Raw genomic sequence first — 23,169 nt, forward strand, 5'->3', positions numbered from 1 at the left:
CACAAGAGAATCCACTGCAATGAGATGTCTGCACACCACAACTAGAGAGTAGCCCCTGCTCGCTGCAACTAGAGAAAAGCCCGAGCAGCAATGAAGACCCAGCACAGCTAAAAATAAAATAAGTAAACAAATAAAATTATTTTTAAAAAAATAAAAATAAGGAGCAGAAAGAGGGCCTGGTATTTTACAGGAGGTTTCTCCCTGTAAACAGCAACCACTCAGAAGTGATACAGAACATGTAAGATTCTGTGATCTTCATCCCAGATTCAACATCTATTTGGCAGCGCTGAAGAGAAGTGTTTATCAAAACCTCACTTTGACAGAGAATGCTAACCACTCTACTTGGTGGTGGTGGGGTTTTCATCCTGGTGAGGGAGAGGCCAGTGCAGGGAACAGATCACACAGGCCTTGTATTTGAGTGGCTGCAGCTGGTTGGAGGAAAGATGTCCTTGGAGGTGGTGTCTGGAGCTTGGATGCACAGAGGCCAATAACAAGGGCAGCCCTGAGCCAGTTTACAATGCTCCGAAGAACCAAGCGCCTGGAACACTTTGCACCATGTGGAGTCACTACATGATTGTCTAGGGGCTCAGCACTAGCAAGAGGCGTGTGTTCACCTCAATGGGATCTGATGTGTAAATTTCAGGGAACACGTGGGTCCCAGCCAACAAGGGGTCTGGCCCCCATAAAGTTGGCCCTTCTAAGACTCCTCCTATTTTAGTAACAGTGCATCAGAAGTGAAGGTCAGAGCCTTGAAAACTTCTCTAGTTGCAAACAATAGAAACTCAGCTTTAGCTAGCTTGAGCCAAAAGGGAAGTCTTTATTGACTTCAAAGACCCCACGGAACCGAACAGCCCAACATTGAAATGAGCAGAGATGAGATTGGGCCTCCCAGATGAAGTTTCCTGTCTCAGTCTCTCTCTCTCTCTCTCTCTCCACTTTCTTATACCTTACCAGCCTTCTTCGCTCTGCAAGACCAGTTTTCTCCACACAGTGGAAAATATCTCCACCTCCACCTCTGGAGTTTTATATCTTACAGCTCTGTCATCCGTAAAGGACTGACTTTTCTCAGTGAACCCACTCCAGTATTCTTGCTTGGAAAATCCCATGGACAGAGGAGCTTGGAAGGCTACAGTCCATGGGGTTGCTGGGACAACCAGCTGGCAGATAAATGAGAGAACCTGGGGGTTCCCACAGTCTCCTGTGGTTGAGGGAAACTGTTCCCTAAAGACAGACAGGCGTCGGTGAGGGGTGAGGAGTGCTGGGTATGTCTACTGTTCTGTTGAGACTGTTCAGGACTCATAATCCCACATTAAAATGGTCAGCTTTAAAGAAGTTTCTGTATCCTATAGTCTCCTGTATTTAAGACTTATTCTAATCTCCTTCCTGTTTGTGGTGGGTAAGTTTGCGCCAAGACCTGCAGGCACACAGACACGCTATCAACATAGTCCTACATGGTCTGCCCCGGGCGCTTGTGCAAACCTCATCAGACCCCAGGAATGCAGGAAGGAGCTGCCTCTGCCTCTGGTTTCCCAAGCCTCAGGAGCCCCACAAACAAGGTCAGGGCGGGGGATGCCCAGCCAGCCCCACTTTAGAAAGCTGAGAAGGCACCAGTAAGGAGGTTCCCTTGATGGGATCCCCCCCACCCCACATCTGAGCTCCTGGAGTTACCCTGCCTGGATGGGGCACACGCGTCCCTGGGGTGAGTCCACTTCACCTGGGAAGAGAGCGTTTGAACAGTCAGCCGAGATGGCCATTAAATTACAGCTGCACATTAGGATTCTGGCTGCAGCTGCAGAAGACCACTTACTCATCAGAGGTGAAGCCTCTGGAAATGCCATTCATCTCAATAGAGAGCTGCTGAGACAGAACAAAAAGGGAGGGGTGCCAGGGGCATGGGGTGGGGAGGGGGCACGAGCCGGATTCTGGATTCCTAACAGGACAGTCTCCAGGCCTCCAGGGTGGGACAACAACCCGCCCTGGCCCAGCCAAAACCAGACCAGACCCAGTCCAGGACCCAAGGCACTGTGTAGCCATGTCCTGGGGACCTAGCTTGTGCATTTTCTCCTCAAAACACCCCTCTGGGGACAAACTATCCCTCCCATTGCCCAAAAGACGAGACAGAGGTGCAGGGGGGTTAAACCACAGGAAGTAAGGAACAGACCTGGGATTCAAATCCAGACCTGTCTAGCTCCAACATCTGAGGTTCTAACCACCCTGAAATGCTGCTTCTGGAATAGTCTTCAAAGCTCAGGGCTCCTGGCCTTTCTGCATCCCTATTTGGCAACCCCTTCAGGGGTTAGTAAAGTGACCAACAGCTGCTCAATCCCTAAAGAGACGGTGTTTTTAAAGAAAAGAAAGGAAATCGTATACATTTTGCAGGAAATAGTGTATTACTTGGACACCTGACCGTTCAGTAAAGGTAATTTAACAGGAAACAGCCCTCCACTCCCCAGCTGTAAGCCCACCCCCTCTGCTCCCTGGACCCCTGTTCCCAGTGCCCTCAGCGCTCATGCAGACGCTGCACTTATCCTCGTGTGACAAGTTAGTTAGACAAATGTGCTCGGAGTAGGGAAGAATAATTAGCACGTTCATTAATTAGAGCATTGTTAGTAGTTTGACTGTGAAGGACAACCATTTGTCAACAGAGATCAGGACAGCCAGGGCCAAGCAGTGACTCAGGGGGGCAGCAATTCAGCGAAGGTGCTGGCACTGACCAGCTGCTATTAAAATCCACGGGAGCTGCTGCTCATCCACTTAGCGTGCGCCTCCGTCACCATGGCAACACGGGTCCACTACAGGCAAGAGCACTCTGGCATCCTTCATCTCACCTCGAGCGGCCTGTTGCCAGTTCATGACGTCTCTTCCTTTTGCTCTCTGGCCAAGGTTGCCCTCAGCGTCCCTTAGGAGGAGGATTTCCCTGCATATAGATGTTGGGTGTGAGGGAGAGAATGAGGAATGCTCCCGGGGTGCGGGTCACCTCTAGACCAGCATGGAGATATAGCTCAGGTCTGTCTGTAGGCACACACTAGAAGTGGTTACAGAGCACTTCTTAAAAAACAGAAAGAAAGAAAGAAAGAAAACGCTTTTGTATTGGGTTGATTACAAAACAAGTGATAGTTTCAGATGAACATCAAAGGGACTCAGCCCTCTGTATACATGTACCCAACCCCCCACCCAGGCTGCCACATAACATTGAGCAGAGTTCCCAGTGCTCAACAGTAGGTCCTTCTTGGTCATCTATTTAAAATATAGCAATGTGTTCATGTTCATCCCAAATTCCCCGGCTACCTCTTTGTCCCATCCTTCCCCCAAGCAACCATAAGCCTATTCTCTAAGTCAAGCACCTTCTTTTAATTTCAGTTAATCTAAAGGATATCCAGACCAATATTGATCTAAACAATAAGTGATAGGAGCAAACACCAGACCACAGCCTGTTACAGATGTCATATGGCGATAGTTGCCAAGAGAACCAGCCAGCCTGGTCAAAGTGTCATGTCTTCTTCCCCAGCCACAACCTGACGGCCTTTCTTTACACGAACAGCCTGTGGTTCCACACTGAACTGAGATGGGTGGAGATGAACCCTCATGCCACTGAAAGGTGAGGAAACTGGGGGATGGTGCGTCTGCTGCAATCCCAGTGCTCCTGATGAAAGTCCACACGTTCTCAGGGCAACTGGGCGACATGGCTCACAAATCTAAATCACATGGACAGATATGATCTCAGTTCTCTAGAAGCTCAAGGTACAGGATGATAATATCAGTGCAAGGAAACAAGTAGAAGCAGAAGCTAAAAGTTAAAATTAAGCAAGTAACTCAGGACTGCCGCCATGAAATTAAAGACCCTTGCTCCTTGGAAGAAAAGCTATGACAAACCTAGACAGCATATTAAAAAGCAGAGATATCACTTTTCCAACAAAGGTCTGTATAGTCAAAGCTACGGTTTTCCCAGTAGTCACGTACAGATGTGAAAATTGGACCATAAAAAAGGCTGAGCACCAAATAATTGATGCTTTCAAGCTGTGGTGCTGGAGAAGACTCTTGACAGTCCCTTGGGCAGCAAGGAGATCAAACCAGTCAATCCTAAAGGAAATCAACCCTGAATATTCATTAGAAGGACTGATACTGAAGCTGAGGCTCTGATACTTCAGCCACCTAATGCAAAAAGGTGACTCATTGAAAAAGACCCTAATGCTGGGAAAGATTGAAGGCAGGAGGAGAAGGGGCAATAGAGGCTGAGATGGATGGATGGCATCACTGACTCAATGGACATGAGTTTGAGCAAGCTCCAGGAGATGGTGAAGGACAGGGAAGCCTGGCATGCTGCAGTCCATGGGGTCGCAAAGAGTCAGACACGACTGAGCTACTGAACAACAACCACCCATGAGAGCAGAAGATATGCTGTGTTCTGTGCACAAAAACAGATGTTAGACATAGGTTCTGTCACCCAAGCATCAGCTTGATCTGCCTTATAAACTCTCCAGGGAAAGGAGATCAAAAACAGTATGATCCAACTTGGAAATATTCAGTTCTAACTGCACTGAAAATTGTGATGCTCACATATGCTCAGCTGATTTTTGACAAAGTAATTCAATGAGGAAAGAAAAGTCTTTTCAACAAAGGGTACTAGAACAACTGGATATTCATATGTGGGGAAAAATGAACCCTGACCCCATCCCCAAATCACACAAAATATAACTAGAAATGAGTCTTTAACCTAAACATAAAAACTAAAATTATAAAACTTCTAAAAGAAAACATAGGAGAAAGTCTTTGTGACTGAGGAAGGCAAAGAATTTTTAGATAAAACAGAAAAATGGTGAACTAGATAAGGGGGGAAATAATCAGTAAATTAGATGTCATCAAGATTGAAAACTTCAGCACTTTAAAAGACCATTGAAGAAAATAAAAAGGCAAGCCACACAGAGACAGGGAGAAAATGTGTGTAATATATAAATCTGATGAAGGATCAGAATATATATTCAGAGTATTCAGAATATATAAGGAACTTATTTCAGTCAGTGATAAGAATATAAACAACTCATTTTTAAAAAGAGGAAATGACTCGAACAGATATATCACAGAGGAAGACAGACAAATAGTAAGTGCACGAAGAGGTGCTCAACACCATAGCCAGCAGGAGAGGTGGTGTGGAAGGTGCCTGGGGGACCACAAGGAAAAGGACCATGTCGGTGCCCTCAACAAGGTTTGAAATAATCCTGGAGGCAAAGAGAAGCCACTGGGGGATGTTAAAAAGACTGTCTCACGGCTGGATTTGCAGTTCGAATGATCACACTGGCCACAATGTAGAGAACAAGTTGGAGGAGCCAGCATTGACACGGGAAAGCAGCTGGGGTCCATTCCAGACATCTATGGAGAAGAGATGACGACCAGACTCCTGTGGTGGCAATGGAATCGGACATAAGTTGCTGGATTTGAGGGCTAATTATCAGATGGTAAAGGATTTGCCCGCATTGCAGGAGGCCTGGGTTCAATCCCTGGGTCAGGAAGATCCTCTGGAGAAAGGAATGACAATCCACTCCAGTATTCTTGCCCGGAGAATCCCATGGATAGAGGGGTCTGATGGGCTATAGTTCATGGGGTCGCAAAGAGTCAGACATGACTGAGTGACTAACACCGCTACTGCTATTAAACAGTATCTATAAGGTTTAGTGAGGGATGTGGGGGAGGGAAGAGAGGACAAGTGTGATTCGCAGATTTCTGACAACACTCTGGATCTGGACGAGTGGTGGACTCGACTCCTTGAGAAGTTCCTCTCGAGACCCTTTCACTATCATCATTCTTACGGTACCTCGTCAGGGGTCATTTGGGTGCATAGCTGAAGGCCCCAGTGCTTGGCTGACTTTGGCTATTTTTGAGTGAATTTTGATAAGCATCACAGCTCCCAAATGATCCACCTGACAGTATTATTGAGATGTAGCAAAAATTAGACTTGATGCAGATGTACATGTACTAAAAATGGATGCTCATCTCCTATGGTGTCCTGATAAAAGAAGGAGTGGGGGAGCTGTGCCCAGCTAGCAGAAGGAAGGCGTATGGAGTAGACTCAACAGAGTCCAAGAGCCTAGTGTGATGGCTGGAGAACTGAATTACAAGCTTCGTTTCCCCCCAGATACACAGCCACAGGGCATTCCTAGTTCTAGATTAGAGGTACAGCATCCACACCAAAATACACCCCCCATAACCAAACAGCATCTGTGCCAGCAGAGAAGTGGGGAGAGAAATCAGAAGATGTTTCTGCTCCCCGGAGGGGGCCCTCAGGATGCAGACACCCCCCTTCTATTAGGGAGCAGCAGACAGAAGAGAGAAAACCTCCTTTGTTTGTCGTTCTCTCTTTATTGACAGAATTATGCAACACACAAGTATATAGAACTCAAAATAAATGACTGGGTATTCAAAGATTCAAAAGTTAAGATTCTTCTTCTGGCAAAATTAGCCTGACCACATTAACAGAGTAGATATAGCATTAAAGTGTTTTTGTTCCTGTTTTTCTTTCTCATAAACTAGCTGAAAACATTACTGTTTGTGGTGTTAAATGGATTTCATAACTAATACAGGATGTGGCTAAATTCATATTACTGTGATTATTTTAATTGAATTTCCTGACTCCTACATGTTTAATTGTCAACTTTTAACACTGCATTAAACATAAGGTTCCAACATTATTGATAGAAAATGTTCACATTCCCCTACGACTGTGATTATATTTTGCTTATCATTCCTGAATGTTGCATTAAGTCTATTTAAAAGATATCCCAAGGGACCCCTTATATGTTTACTGCATTAGAAGAAAAACAGATGTTCTCACATATCCTGAGAGATATTACAATTTACATTGTAGATGAGGGGTAGATTGAGAACCACTTAGAAATCTTCTTAGGTGGCCAAGGCTTCAATAATCCTTAGCATCTGATTTTCTGTTGTATTATAAAGTTAGAAAAAAAATCTGTAATATAAAGTTAGAAAAAAATGCCAATCACATTTTGCAAGTGCAAGCACAAATTTTAAAAAGCATCCTTGAGAAAAATCAAAGCATCTGAACCACAGCGCTATTGTTCTCTGACTGTGCTTGAATCACATTCTCAAGTTAGAACTGACAGGTGTTCATAAACAAAACATCCCAGTCACTCCTCACTAGCCTGGAACTTGCCCTTTAACCCCACAATGAACAACCCTGAGCCATTTGAGCAGGTTTAACAGAGAATACTCACTAAATGCCATTTGACTCTTTGAAATGCCCTAAAGAGCCTGGTCATTGTAATGCAGGATGGTAACACACTTCTTTCTCTCAAATCCACACCTACAGGGAGTGAACAGCCAGGAAGGAGTGTGAGGCTTTGGGAACAAAAGCGGCTAAGTGAAGCAATGGCAGCACATTGTCTAATCTTGACAAGAACCCTGTGAAGAGGCATTATTGTCCCATTTTAGAGCTGAGAACACTAAGGGTGAGAGAGGTCACACAAGCACATACTAAAGCTGAAATCCTAGCCGTAGGTTTCCTGGAGCCTAGAGAATCATGACAGTAATAACTGTCATTGCTAACATTTATTGGATGTTTTCTATGGGTGCCAGATACAGTCCCATGCACTTTATATCCATTATAACCCTTAATTCTTACAAGAGAACTTTAAGGGACCCTTCTTTATTATAACCGTGTCACAGAGGAGGGAACGGAGGCTTGCAAAGTTTCAATCACTTTCCTACCATCACGCAAACAGTCAAGAGCAGAGATGGGCCTCAGATCCAGGACAACGTGACTCCAAGCCCATTGGGTTCCTGCACTGACCAGGAGGAGGGACAGCTGGAAGCAGTTACCATGGCAACAGTAAGGAGGGGCAACCTGATGGCAAGGGAGAATAAAGGAAAAAAAAAAAATCAAGAAGCAACCAGAACACAGAAATAAAGCTGCCCAGGCTGAGGGCTTCCAAAAAATGCTGCTGTCACTCAGGAAGAGGGCAGGAGCTTGGGGGAAGACAAGGCTGTGAAGCCCGTGGCCGCATGAGCAGTGAACTTGGGGGAGGAAGAGTTGGGAGGTTGGGGGCAGCCAGGAACATCAGAGGAGGGGACTGTCGTGACCTCAAAACCCAGGGATTTCACAGGAGGTCTGGAAGTTGCACTGGGAAGCCAGGGCCACCCTGACTTCCCCACCTCCTGGTGTGACTTCCAGCCCCCACTGTAGCCCCACAGGTCTACATATGGTTGGGAAACGTGAAAATGAGGCCAGGTCTTGTGAAACTGACCAAGGAGTGTGTCTCCATCTGGGGCTCCCCTGACCCCTGCCAATTGCTTGCCCCAGGCTGGTAGCTCCCATCACCCCAATGCCACACACCCAGTGACTCCGACCCCTGGAAGCACCTCGGCTTTGATGGGGCAGGGGGCTTGGGGGGAGAGGGCTCGATGTCATGAGTTGGTAGAAGTTGCTCCCAACTCAGCCTCACAGTGATGCTCAGGCCCTTTGATGCAGACATTCCTGTTTGACTGCGACCAAAGTTGTTTTGTTTGTTTGTTTGTTTTTTCTTATCACTGGATAAGAACGTTGGATTTGATGGTCAGGAGGGGATCACCCTAGAAATCAAAGGGCCACTTGCCTGAGCCCTAGTTCCTGAAAAGAAGCCCAAGAGCAGAAAGGAATGCTAACGTCTGACAGAAGGAAGCTCGATGGGGAGCTTTTCAAATGTTCTGGGCTCTAAACACATCCTGATGGATGGGCCCTTCCCATTGTCAGGTGAGTGTATGCTCCTTGGTTTCTGTCTCATCACAACAAAGATTTGGAGTGATGGACATTAAAGCCCCCTTGGCGGGTCACAGCTCTTGGGCCTTGGACAGACCGTGTTATTGCTCTCAGGTCTCGAACGGACCATGTTATAGCTCTTAGACAAATCAGTGTTACAGCTCCATGTTACAGCTCTATTTTATTTAGATAATAACAAGTAAATCCATCCTTGAGGCGTGAGGGTATGTCAACCCAAAGATGTGAAGAGAAGAGCGCCCCAGCACACTGGAGAGAGAGAGAGTATGCTTTGGCTCCTCTTTTTATATGTTTCTCCCCACCCCCACCCCGGGCCTGCCCTATGCAAATTGGCCCAGCCTGGAGAGCTGTTTGTTTTACCTGAGGTCCTCACTCTGGCCCTCAGACCTTCCTTTGTTCTATTTTCTCTTCCTTATCTTTTAGCCACCACCATTCTGGACTCCTTTTCCCTATTCTAACTACCTAACATTCCCCCTCAAGAGATGGGAGGCCCAATTCTTTGGGAATAGGGGCGTCGAGGTCTTTCTGGCTACTTTCTGCTGAGCTGGGATGGTGAGGGGCATTGGGCCTCCCCCTCTTGCTAATCTCAAACCTCAGAGTCCTTATAGCGGTGCCCATCTAAGGATGAGTGATACTTTTTGTGGTCGGCTGTAGTTTTATATCTTTGTTGAACTGGCACTGCATGTTGTAGCTTGTTGGCCTGGGCAGAGACAAAACAGGTTAGACAATGACAGTACATGGAACAATCATAAGCAGCATCAATATGGCATAACAAAGACTAGTAGGGGCATTAGTCAATTTCAAATTTACATCGCCAGGATGGCTCAAGTCCCTCCTTGTTTAGGGATCAGAAGATCTATCTCCTGTCTGTTTTGGAGTACTATCCCTGCCAAGCTGTGTTGGCTCTTTAGAGCTATCCTGAGAAAACTTATCCCCAGAAACCAGATTTTGGGGTTGTTCATTAGAATGGCACTCATTTGTAGTTCTGAATAGGTATCTGAGGTCTCCCAGGGGCTCACAGGTGTATTGAGTGTGAGTCCTCTTTTGTTTTCTTCCATGGCTTGACTCGTGAGTAGTGAATTCAGGAGTCATGTCCTGGTACCTTGACTGTTGTGGGGGTAGAAAGTATTACAGGGTAGGGGTCCTTTCATGTGGGCTAGAATTGAGTCTTTGTGGATCCATCTTTCCAGACTTTAATTAGGACTTGAGTCCCTGGAGCATATAGTGGTGACTCCTTAGAATCTTTTGGGTCCTGGTTCATATCCCACAAGCGTATATCCTGTTGGAATTGCCCAATGGCCATGGTATAAGACTGGAGGGTCTGAACCTCTGGATCTAGGAAGACGTCATTGACATAAACAAAAGGTCTCCCATATAGCATCTCATAAGGACTAAGACCAGCTTGTTCCTTAGGGGCAATATGGGTATGGAGGAGAGCTATTGGTAAAGCCTCCTTCCATCCCAGGGAGGTCTCCTGGGTTATCTTTTTTAACAGTGATTTTAAGAATTGGTTGGCTCTTTCTACTTTTCCTGAAGACTGAGGCCTCCAGGCACAATGGAGATAATAAGTAATGCCCAATGCTTTAGAGACCCCTTGGGTGACCTTAGAAGTAAATGATGTCCCATTGTCACTTTGTAATGACCTGGACAGGTCAAATCTTGGAATGATTTCATGGAGCAGGTTTTTTTTACCACCTCCTTAGCCTTCTCAGTCTGGGTGGGAAAGCCTTCAATCCATCCTGTGAATGTATCTATCATGAGTAATAGGTATTTATACCCTTGAGAAATTGGCATCTGGGTGAAGTCCATCTGCCAGTCCTCTCCTGGATAGGCACCACGTCTTTGGAGGCTGGGCCAGCTGGGGTCTTCGAGCTCCTTGGGGGTTGTTTAATTGGCAAGTGGAACAAGAGGAGACCACTTGTCTTATAGTTGTTTGGAAGCCTGTTTCTCTGAAGGACCTTTCTAGTAATCTTTGGAGGGCCTTTTCCCCTAAATGAGTGGTGGCATGTCAGGAGTTAGCCAACTTCCATTGGAGGTTCCCAGGCAGAAAAAAGGGTCCCTCCTTTTGGAACCTCCCCATATGATCTTCTTGAAAGCCCTCACTCTAGCTTTAAGAGTCTCACCTTCAGTATATGAAGGTGTTTCTGGCAAATTAGTCTGTGGAACTAGGGTGGCAACCCCTATTAGGTCATTGTTCTGTAATGCTGCTCTCTTAGCTGCCTGGTCAGCTGCTTGGTTCCCTCGTGCCACTTCTGTGATCCCTTTTTGGTGTCCTTTACAATGGAGACTGAAACCTCAGTGGGCAGATGGACTGCCTCCAAGAGTCGAAGGATTTGATCACCATATTTGATTGGGGACCCTCGGGTGGTCAAGTGGCCCCTTTCTTTCCAAATAGCAGCATGTGCATGTAGCACCAGAAAGGCATACTTGGAGTCAGCGTAAATGGCTATTCTTTTTCCCTTTTCCAGCTCTAAAGCTCGAGTCAGGACTATGAGCTCAGCTAATTGGGCTGAAGTACCTGGTGGCAGAGGTTTAGCCTCTATGATCTCAAAATTGGAGACTACTGCATATCCAGCTCTTCTTTTTCCATCCAAGACAAACCTGCTTCCATCAGTGTACCAGATTTCCTCAGGATTTGTCAGAGGATCTTCTGACAATCCCGCTCGGGTTTTTGTCCAGTGGTCCAAAGTTTCTAGACAAGATTGAAAGGGGAGAGAGCCCTTGGGGGTAGGCAGGAGGGTGGCTGGGTTAAGAACCTCACAAGGGGATATAGTGAGGCCTGGATTTTCCATCAGCATTACTTGATATCTGAGGATTCTTTGATCAGACAACCATAAATGGCCTCTCCCATTTAGGAGTTGTTTTACTTGGTGGCTGGTAAAAAGAGTTAGTTTGCCCCCAAAGGAGAGTTTTAAAGCATCTTCTATCATGATTGCAATAGCTACAAGATTTCGAAGAAAGTGGGGCCAGCCTTGGGCGGTTGGATCGAGCCTCTTGGATAAGTAAGCTACAGGCTGGGGCTCAGATCCCAACCTTTGAGTTAATACTCCCAAGGCTATTCCCTCTCTTTCATGGACATAAAGTTGGAATGCTTTTTCTGGGTCTGGCAACCTCAAGGCAGGTGCCTGAGTTAAGGCCTGTTTTAGTGTAGCCTCTGTCTTCTTTTGAGGAGTTCCCCACATCAGTGGGATTGAATCAAGGAAGCTCGATGGGGAGCTTTTCAAATGTTCTGGGCTCTAAACACATCCTGATGGATGGGCCCTTCCCCTCATGAGGGCAGCTTCCACGGGGGCTCACACCAGGAGGGGACCCCAGGGCAGGGCGCCTGGACCACTTCTCACCCCATCAGCGTGACCCTGTCTCCCCGTTCTGCCGACAGGCCCAGGGGGTTCTGCTGCCTTTTCCTCTGTGTGTGCTGACAGGGAGGCCTTAGGCTCAGGAGATGTTCCCTGCCCTGAGTGCACGCGGGGGCCTTTACCACCTTCGCTCTGGCCAGTACCACGTGGGCAGCTATGTGGTCACAGGACACTCCTCATAATAACAGCTAACACACGCAAATGCACCAGATGCCTCACCGAGTGCTTTGCATCCAATGCCTCATTTAACACGGACAAAACCCTATTGTTACCGCCCTTTTTACAGAGGAGGAAATTAAGCTCAGAGAACCCGGTCACTTGGCTAGAGTGTGTTACTCGCTCAGTCCTGTCCAACTCTTCTGTCATCGCACTTCCTGTAGCTCCCCAGGCTCCTCTGTCCACGGGATTCTCCAGGCAAGAATACAGGAGTGGGTAGCCTGTCCCTTCTCCAGGGGATCTTCCAGTATGGGACGTGGCAACATCTTCTATGACCTACCTAGTGCGAGAGGCCATGTACTATCGCTTCTGCTATATTTAACTGGTCACACAGACCAACCTTCACACAGTGTTGGGGGGACTATTTAAGAGCATGAATGACTGTAAGCGAGGATCACTGGGAACCACCTTGGAGGCCGACTACCATGATCTCCCATCTTGACCCTCAGCCTCCGTCCTATGCACCCTGCATGGTAGCCACTCCAAATGACCCTCCTCCACTCCTGGCCGCCAAAATCATTCCGGTCCTGCCAGAACTCACTGTTCCATAAAGGCACCCAGAGCTCACCAGCTTTGATAAACTCCTGGTTCACGTGGCACTGTTCCTTCTGCTACAGGGCTTATCATGCTCTGCCTTGTATTACATGTGCTTGGATGTTCAGTTGCTCAGTCGTGTCCAACTCTTTGCGATCCCATGGACTGTAGCCCTCCAGGCTCCTCTGTCCATGGGATTCTCCAGGCAAGAACACTGGAGTGGGTTGCCATGCCCTCCTCCAGAGGATCTCCCCGACCCGGGGATCAAACCCACATCTCTTACAACTCCTGCATCGGCAGGCAGATTTTCTTTACCACTAGTGCTGCCCGGGAAGCTTCACCTTGTATTATAGTTGGGTACAAGTGTATCTACAGCCAAAAGATTGAAAACTCCTACAGAGAGAATCTATGACATTCACATTTTCACCTATCCTTGGCAAAACATCTGAAGAAGATGCTCCATACAAAACTGCGTGGCATTGAACTGAATGTGTCTTTCTTCCAGCAGGAAGAGACTATTTCATTTGACTTCGTACTATGTGCCTACGAGGTACCAGCTCTTGGGGACAGACATGGTTCTTGTTTCCTCAGAGTTTCCAGTCGAGTGGAATATTGATAAATTCTCACAAATGACCAGACAGGTGGCCCCACATTGGAAAATCTCTATTCTGTCCATTCAGTGCCTTAGAATATCACTGAAAGTATTTTAGAATAAGATTTTATAAAGATTTTATGCCCCAGTCCTTCCACTTTATTCTCAGGCTTTTTCTTTTTTTGGGGTGATGCTTCCTATTTGTTCATTCACTCATCCCTTCACCTACTTACCCATCTATGCACTCAAAAAGCGCTGAGAAAATCACTGTGGGGATTCAAAGATAAACAAGGGAGTTTCTCCTGTTAGGACCGTTGTAATCCAGCGGAGGAGACAAGAGTGTGCAGAGATGACCATGACACAGCCAGGAGCACCACAACAGCAAATTTCAGCAATGAGTCAAGAGATGGTCTTCTGCCAGCGTGCGCAAGGCAGGGCTCTGGCTTCGGCTATAGGAGCTGCTGAGAGCACAGTAACCTCCACAAACTCCGTCAGAGAGAAAGGCTGTGTCTTTTTCATCCAGCAAGATCTGGATCATTCCCTGATCCGCAGAACTAAATATCCGTGCCAATCTCTGCCTCTTTCTATGCAGGGAATTGAGAGCCAAGAAAGGAAATAGGATCAAAGATGCACTGAAGCTCTCTGGGTAAAAGTCAATCAGTGTGCTCTCTCTGGGAAAGCAAGCAGGCCAGTCCTCCCCTTGGACGGCCCACAGCTGGTTGTCCCCGCTCTGGACCATGCTGGCTGGCCTGGAGAGGACGGGCACACCAGTGATTCAATGCTAAGGGCTCCAAGGAATCTAGAACCTACCGATTTTCTAAGCAAAAAAAAAAAAAAAAGGAAAAAACAAAAACGTGCTCAAATTTATTCCCAGGGAATCAGGACTAATCTTATTGTTACCATATTTCTTTTGATCCCTGAATAAGAACACCTGGGCAGTCCTGCTGTTTGGCACATGGGTTAGTAATCAGGTGGAATATTTTCCTTCATAGCTGCCCTGGAACCCTGGGACGCATGATTGCTAAAGCAAACCTCATAAATGCTCATTTATTTTTAATGCGTGTGTTTTAATGTATGCAAAATATATGATACACATAAAAAGGATTCGTAAGATATATGCACAGTTTGAAGCTTAATAAAATGAACACCATGGACCCACTACCCTGCTGAAGAAATATATGTCAGTTATTAGTAATAAGAAGAGTTAATATTTCTGAGCCCTTATCATGTGCCAGGCGCTGCTCTAAGCACTTTACATATATTATCAGATGGGTCCTGACAATGGCCTCATCAGTCAGGTGGAGAGAGCAGTGTGGAGGAGGGGCAGGAGGAAATCCTCATTTCAGGCTCTGCAGCCGACAGAGAGAGGGATCTGGAGACGCATGGACACACCAGTGGTTAAACACAGGCTGAATCTCTTTCTCCCTTTCTTTTCATGGTCCCATCATAGATGCCAGAATTGTTTAGACTATGTCCTAATTCCCATGAAAAGGTAAGATCAGTATCTACTAGCTTGAAAAACCATCAAAATCATCCCCAGACCTTTCTGACTTCTGCCCCAAGAAATGCCCCCGACACCCTCCTCTTTGCACAGACGAGAGCATCACGCTGTCCTTCCCCAAGACATGTGAACAAGGGGCTTTCCAAGAGTCATAGGGTGAGTTGAAAGGAAATGAATTTTTGGCAACGTGGCCCATTCACCTCTGTATATTGGCGCCAACATACAATAGTTCAGTAAAACATCCATGCCAACATCTATTCTTTAACACATTCCCTTCCAGTAATTGGGTGGCATCCTGTGGGGGTAGTGGTAAAGAACCTGCCTGCCAGTGCAGGAGACCTAAGAGATGCAGGTTCGACCCCTGCATTGAGAAGATCCCCTGGAGAAGGAAATGGCAAAACACTCCAGTATTCCTGCCTGGAAAATCCCATGGACAAAGGAGCCTGGAGGACTATGGGTCCATAGGGTTACCAAGAGTCATGACTGAAGTGACGCAGGATGGATGGATTTCCAATAATTGAGCATAAAGATTAATTTTGGGGAACTTGGTCCTCTCTGTTCCCCCTTGCAGAAATCATCTTCACGGAAAAAGTCAAGTTCGAGTCCCTGGAATAGTTAACAGCATCCTTGGAATTAATGTCCACCCACTCTACGGCGTGGTGATGGGTTGTGAGAGCAAAGATTCATGACTTGGGTCTCATACCCCACCAGGGCCACTGGGGCAGCCTGAGGCAGGGAACTGGGAAGGGATCTCATCATTGAGCCCTGTTCAGTCTTCACGACAAGGATTTGGAGGGAAAGGTGCAATGTCTTGAGAACCCAGGGCCCAGCGGGAAGCCTTGTACAGGAAAGTGATGCCCTCCCTGTCACCAGGAGGTGGGACCCTCCCTGTCACCAGGAGGTGGGACCAGACTGAGTGTCAGTGGAGCTGCATTCTTCTGTGACAGGACTCTCTGGATACGCAGAAGCCGCTGTCTGTCTGCAGGGATGATGAGCCTAGCACAAGAGGGAAGCTCTCCTCTGCAGCAGGGCACTGGAGAAGAGGAATGGCTGGCCAGTCAGGAAAGGAGGAAGGGATGATGAGAAATGGATGGGGATGGGGTGGCTGAGAGCCTTCCATCCAGGATCCAGGGGGTCGCAGAGAACTGTGTGTCTAGGGTCCTGGGCCATCTTTAGGAGAACTCGAAACACCTGCACATCTGATGGTGGAGGAGAGGGTGATAGAAGAGCTTATGGACTGTTTCCACTTTCAGAAAAATTTCCTTGGGGGCACATTTTGACAAATGAGGATCGGTGTTTAGGAAACATCCCAGAAAATCCTCATGTTTCTAGAGGGGGCTTGAACCAAGGGAAGAGCGGGTGGAGGTGATTCTTGCCCCAGGCAGGGCTGGTCCAGAGGTTACAACAGCAGCCTTCCCCTGAGCTGGCCCAGGGCCCCATCCCAGAGCCAAGAGCCAGTTCACTTCTCCCAGAAAACTCCTGGGAAACCAGATCCGGGCTGTGGTTGCCAAACACCAGCAAATGTAAAGGATGTGAAGGCAGAAACAACGGGGCAGAAGAAGATGTCAAAACTCAATACCCACGTGCGTGGCTGGGTAACGAGACAGGTACACACTCACGTGCATCATGGTGGCATGCTCAATCGCTCAGGTGTGTCTGACTCTTTGAGGCCCCATGGACTGAAGCCTGCCAGGCTCCTCGGTCCACTGGGGTGGGTTGCCATGTCCTTCTCCAGGGGATCTTCCCAACCCAGGGATCAAACCCATGTCTCCTGGGTCTCCTGCATTGGCAGGCCAATTCCTTACCACTGTGCTACCCGGGAAGCCCTATGTCATGGTTATTTTGCATCAAATGGCAAACCTTATCCCTAAGAGTCAAAGATGATGTTAAAGTCAGAACAATCATGGGAATTTTTAATTCTACGAAAGAACTTTCAAGAAAGAAAAATTGTTCCCATTGATGTATTTATTTTCATCTTAGGGCCATGCAAGGGCCATGACCTCTTACTACCAAATATCGGAAGTCAGAGTATCGGTGGAACTCAAGCAAAAGATCTTCTTCAAGGACCCAGTGTTAGAATGACAGACCAAAGGCAGGATGGTCGGAGGCTAAGGTTTGCACGTCCACAGTAGGCGAGCTCGGGGTGGGGGTGGGGGGCGGGGGGAAGGGGTGAGTGTGGAGGCCGCTGCCCTGTGGTCTTGTGTCTCGGCTTCCTTCCCCTTTCTCTCCTCCCACTCGCTGTCCACCGGTTATATTTGTCATTCCTGCCACACCCATTCTTAGAATAACCTTCCATTGCCAACACCCAAGTCCCTCTTCTTTCCACCCTTTGGGACTCGAAGAGCTCATGGCAAACACTTCTGTGTTGACAGCTGTTTTCAAATTCCCAAGCATCCAATATCTGTGCCCTTACATAGGTGGGTGACATAAGGGTGTGAACGAGATGGGCACCTCCCAGCCTCGGAGAACGGCCAGGCCAGAGGAGGAAGCAGACAGAGGTCCGCATAACAGAAATCCAGGCTGAGCCCGCTAAGGTACTAGAAAGGTAGAGATAAAAATACTGGTGTGCAGGTGCAGTGAGGTGCCGAGATGAACTCTGCAAATAGACAGGGTGGTCCTGGAGCAGGCCTGGCGTGCTGCAGTCCATGGGGTCACAGAGAGTTGGACATGACTGAGCAACTAAACTGAAACTCCTGGGGAAGACAGAAACAGAGCAAAATGGCAGGGGTTGCATTTCCTAGCTCTGAGGTTCCCTGTGAGGATGCTAAACAGAAAAGTTAGAGAGCAGATGTGCGGATCTTCACAGAGGGTTGATGGAGAGTTTCAGCACCCACTTGCACAACTGCGGGGGGCCCCAAGCTCTGCACACACCCCAGCTCACGCTCAGCTTCACGTTCTCCAGGATCTTCGTCTGGAGGTACAGCACCCAGCCCAAACATCCCCCTACAGCTCAGAGGGAGACGACCAGAAGGAGGGCAGAGATTTTAAAAGATCTCCCTTCCCTGACCTGGAATCGAGACTCGAACCTCACCTGGGAACCCTCCTGGGCTCTACGGCCACCCCAGGCCCATCGGGGTAGGGCTTCCAACCAGCCTGTCCATCAGAACTGACTCAGGACAGAAGGGGAGGTGAGGAAGTGCAGAGAGAGAGAGAGAAGGGAGATGAGTCTTTCCAGGACCTGCCCTTGCACAAACCGCTTCCCCTCCCCGGGCCTCAGTTTCCTCATCGGTAAAATGAGAAAGGTGGCCCCTGCCGGCTCCCATGTGACAGCCTGAGTTCTGTTTCCTGCCCTCCCTCCTCCAGGATGTCCTTCTCTTCCGATAAGATGGGCTGTCTCCCAGTCTCTGGAGCCCTTCTCTCCATCTGCTGTCCTCCTCTCCACTCCTCCTCCCCTGCCCCCTCCTCTCCCACCTTCCCTTCCCTTTCGCTCCCTTCCTGGGGTCTCTGCTCTTTTCAATGCCCCCTCCTTTGCTCATTCTGTCTTGAAACACTGGCTTTTCTTCCCCTGCTTTGGCTTCACTGGGGAAGTAGCCACGACGGTGCACACAGCTGCTACTTTGGGGCCGGCTTTTCTGAGGTTTCCCTCCTTCCTCTCTGGCAGACTCGCGCGCGCACACACACACACACACACGCACACACACACACAGACACACACACACACACACACACACACACAAGACAGGAAGTGGGCCTTTCAAACTGTCTGCTCAGCACTTGCCAGACAGCCTTCGGATTTCTCAGTGGCGGCAAGCAAGAGCCATTAACCCCAGCCTGACTTGCAAAAGCGAATTTAGAACCTCTGAAAGCCCGGCAGACCTCGGTGGAGGAAAGAGCCTCCTTTCTTTAAAAAACAAAAACCACTCCTGGCAGAGACATGAGCCGTGCTTGTTGTGAGACGGAAGCCAGGAGGCACCTGGAACAGGGTCCGCTCAGCACATGCAGAGTGAGAGTTGCAGCCGTCTGCTGCAGAGCCCGCTTGCTCCCTTTTAGAACCGTTGTCAGAGAAATGGGCTTTTTTAGGAGACACTCCATCTGGGAAGACAGCGGAAACAATGCTATGCATGTAAAGTACATCTCCCTTTGGATCTTTTCGATCGGAGCTTTCTTCCTGCCGTCTTTGTCCTGGAGTGGATCCTGGAAGAATGCAGAATGAACCCTCACATTGGAAGGGCTCACACAAGAGAGGAGGTGGCCTGAGGTGACCATGTTCCCTTTCACTCCCACTGCCCTCCTCCCCATGACCACCCCCTCTTCTTCAGCCTCCCTGGAAACCAGTTTGAGGAGCCGCTGCTCCTCAGAGCCCCCATCTCCCATCCCCAGAGATATACCCCACCACACAGGAGTGGATGTTAAATGCATGCAATAAATTTAACTATTCATATCACTGAATAGATGATAGCTATGACAAACCTGCTTTAGCAGGCAGATTCTTTACCACTAGTGCCACCTAGCTCAGTGGTAAAGAAACCGCCTGCAATGCAGGAGATGAGGGTTTGATCCCTGGGTTGGGATGATCCCCTGGAGAAAGAAATGGCTACCGGCTCCAATATTCTTGCCTGGGAAATCCTATGGACAAAGGAACCTGGCAAAAGGAATTCATGGGATTGCAAGAGTTGGACACAACTTAGCTACTAAACCACAACCTTGACAAACCTAGGCAGAGTATTAAAAAGCAGAGACATAACTTTGCCAACAAAGATCCATACAAGCTATGGTTTTTCCAGTAGTCATGTGCAGACATGAGAATTGGATCCTAAAGAAGGCTGAGTACCAAAGAATTGATGATTTCGAACTGTGGTGGTGGAGAAGACTCTTGAGAGTCCATTGGATAGCAAGGAGATCAAACCAGTCAATCCTAAAGGAAATCAACCCTGAATAATCACTAAAAGGACTAATGCTGAAGCTGAAGCTCCAATACCTTCAATACTTGATGAGAAGAGCTGACTCATTGGAAAAGACCCTGATGCTGGGAAAGATTGAGGGCAGGAGGAGACAGGGACGACAGAGGATGAGATGGGTGGATGGCATCATCAACTCAATGGACATGAGTTTGAGTAAACTCCGGGAGATAATGAAGAACAGGGAAGCCTGGGGGACTATAGTCACAGGGTCACAAAGAGTCAGACACGACTGAGGGACTGAACAATAGTGACATTCCTATCACCTATGTTAGTCTTGAGTTCTCCCTGCAGGAAGCACCTTCAGCCTTTGTGCTCTGGGGCACTTACTCAGCATTTCATAAACACGTTTATTACTTTAATCCTTCTAAAGTGCACGTCCAGCCAAACTGCATACTGCTCAAGCCTGGGACTGCATCTCATCCACCTCTCTCATCCTGGTACCTATCAGTATGTCTAATTCATAGTCAGTGGATTCTGTGTTTATTTTTTATTTTGATCTATTACACAAATAAAACATGCTCACAGTAGGGTTGCATATTTATTGGCAGAGTAAATCATCACAGTACACAATTTGCAGGCTCCACAGCAATTAAAGAAACGCAAAGAGAAGATATTCTTATATGTGTATTGCATGGCTGTTGTTTAGTCGCTAAGTCATGTCTGACTCCTTGCGACCCCACAGACTGTAGCCTGCCAGGTTCCTTTGTCCATGGAATTCTCCAGGCAAGAATACTGGGGTGGGTTGCCATTTCCTTCTCCAGAGGATCTTCCTGACCCAGGGATCAAACCCGCATCTCCTGCAATGTCAGGGGGATTCTTTACCACAAGGCCAGCTGGGAAGCCTGTGTATTATATAAAGACAAATCAATAAAGGTGATAAAATACTATGTGGAGACGATCATAGGAAAGAAGTGTGCTTAGACAGCGTTGGAGGGATATTGTAATCTGGTTAAAGACTTTGGGTTACTACCTGGTGACATCTAACAGGATGTATAAAGCTCCTCGTGGTGAGACTTCCCTGGTGGTCTAGTGGTTAAGACTCCATGCTCTGAATGCAGGGGCCATGGGTTTGATCCCTAGTTGGAGAACTAAGATCCTACATGCCTTGTGAAACCAGCCACACTCCAGGAATCACCACCCGTGTCCAAGGCAAGGTGGCCGTCCGGTCCTCTTGGGAGTGAGCATGTGCAGCAAAACCCAGAGAGTCCTCACAGGCTGAGGCTGGCAGCTGCAGTGTAGACTACACCTTCCTACATAGTGAGGTGGTGCCAGGGAGGGCACCACTGGACGGCAGGAAGGGTGTGGCCTTGGGAGGAGAGACTTGGACTCAGTTTGTTAAATTAAAACTGATGTTTGCAATTTACTTTTCTGATAATGAAATTGTGCATGTTTATTACAGTAAAATTGGAAAGTAGATACAATCAATAAATAAACAAATCAACAAACACCTATCACACCCCTTGATTACCTCTGTTATTACCTCTGTTATCATCTCAGTATGGAGTTTCAGGATTTCTTCTGTATATATATAGGTGTTAGATGTGTGTGTCTCATACAACTCTACTAACCTGTACAATTAAAACTGGTTAAGATGGGGGACCTCCCTGGTGGTTCAGTGATTAAGACTCTATGCTCCCAATGCAGGGGGTGCAAGTTCGATCCCTGGTCAGGTAACTAGCTCCCACATGCCACAACTAAGAGTTTGCATGCTACAACTAAAGATCCTGAGGATCCTGTGTTCCACAATTAAGACTCGGTGCAGTCAAATAAATAAATACATATAAGTATTAAATATTGTTATGAAATATTTTAAACACAAAGATCAGTTAAAATAATAACAACCTACAGAATGGGAGAAGATATTAGAAAATCATATATCTGATAAAGGGCTAATATCCAGAATTTTTAAAGGGAACTCATACAGCTCAACAAAAACAATAAAGCACTGACATTACTTTGTCAACAAAGGTCCGTCTAGTCAAGGCTATGGTTTTTCCAGTGGTCATGTATGGATGTGAGAGTTGGACTATAAAGAAAGCTGAGCACAGAAGAATTGATCCTTTTGAACTGTGGTGTTGGAGAAGACTCTTGAGAGTCACTTGGACTGCAAGGAGATCCAACCAGTCCATCCTAAAGGATATCAGTCCTGGGTGTTCATTGGAAGGACTGATGTTGAAGCTGAAACTCCAATATTTTGGCCATCTGATGCAAAGAGCTGACTCACTTGAAAAGACCCTGATGTTGGGAAAGATTGAAAGCAGGAGGAGAAGGGGACAACAACAGAGGATGAGATGGTTAGATGACAAAACCGACTCAATGGACATGAGTTTGGGTAAACTCCAGAAGTTGGTGATGGACAGGGAGGCCTGGCGTGCTGCAGTTCATGGGGTCGCAAAGAGTCGGACACGACTGAGCAACTGAACTGAACTGAACTGAATGCAATTAAAAAGGGGGCAGGGACTTCCCTGATGGTGAAGTGGGTAAGAATCCACCTGGCCAGTGCAGGGGTCATGGGCTTGATCCCTAGTCCGGGAAGATTCCACATGCAGTGGAGCAACTAAGCCCATGGGCCACTACTACTGAGCCCAAGTTCTAGAGCCCGTGAGCTGCAACTACTGAAGCCTGAACACCTAGAGCCTGTGCTCTGCAACAAGAGAAGCCACCACAATGAGAAGCCCGTGCACCACATCTAGAGAGGAGCCCCCACTCACCGTAACTGGAGAAAACCTGCATGCGGCAACGAAGACCCCAGTGCAACCAAAAAAACCAAAATAACTAAATGAAAATTTCAAAGGGAGGGAGCAAAAGATTTCAGTAGACAGTTCTCCCAATGAGATATACAAATTGCCCAAAGAAGCATACGAAAAGATACTCAACATCATTAATTATCAGAGAAATGCAAATCAAAATCACAATGAGGTATTAGCTCACATTCAGGATGGTCACTATAAAAAGAACAAAAGATACCGAGTGTCTGCAAGGATGGAGAGAAATTGGAACCTTTGTACACTGTTGATAGGTACATAAAATGGTGCAGCCATTATGGAAAACAGTAGGGAACTTTCACAAAAAATTAAAAATAAAACTACCACATGACCCAACAACACCACTCCTGGGTATCTATCCAACAGAATTCAAAGCAGGATCTCAAAGAGATATCTGCACGTCCATTGCACATTATTCATTGCAGCACTATTCACAACAGCCAAGAAGTGGAAGCAAACTAAATATCTACTGACAGATGAATGGATAGAGAAAATGTGGTCTATACAGATATACATACATATATACATATAATGTGG

This window comes from Cervus canadensis, chromosome 9 (assembly GCF_019320065.1).
Source record: "Cervus canadensis isolate Bull #8, Minnesota chromosome 9, ASM1932006v1, whole genome shotgun sequence".
NCBI classification, from domain to species: Eukaryota; Metazoa; Chordata; class Mammalia; order Artiodactyla; family Cervidae; genus Cervus; species Cervus canadensis.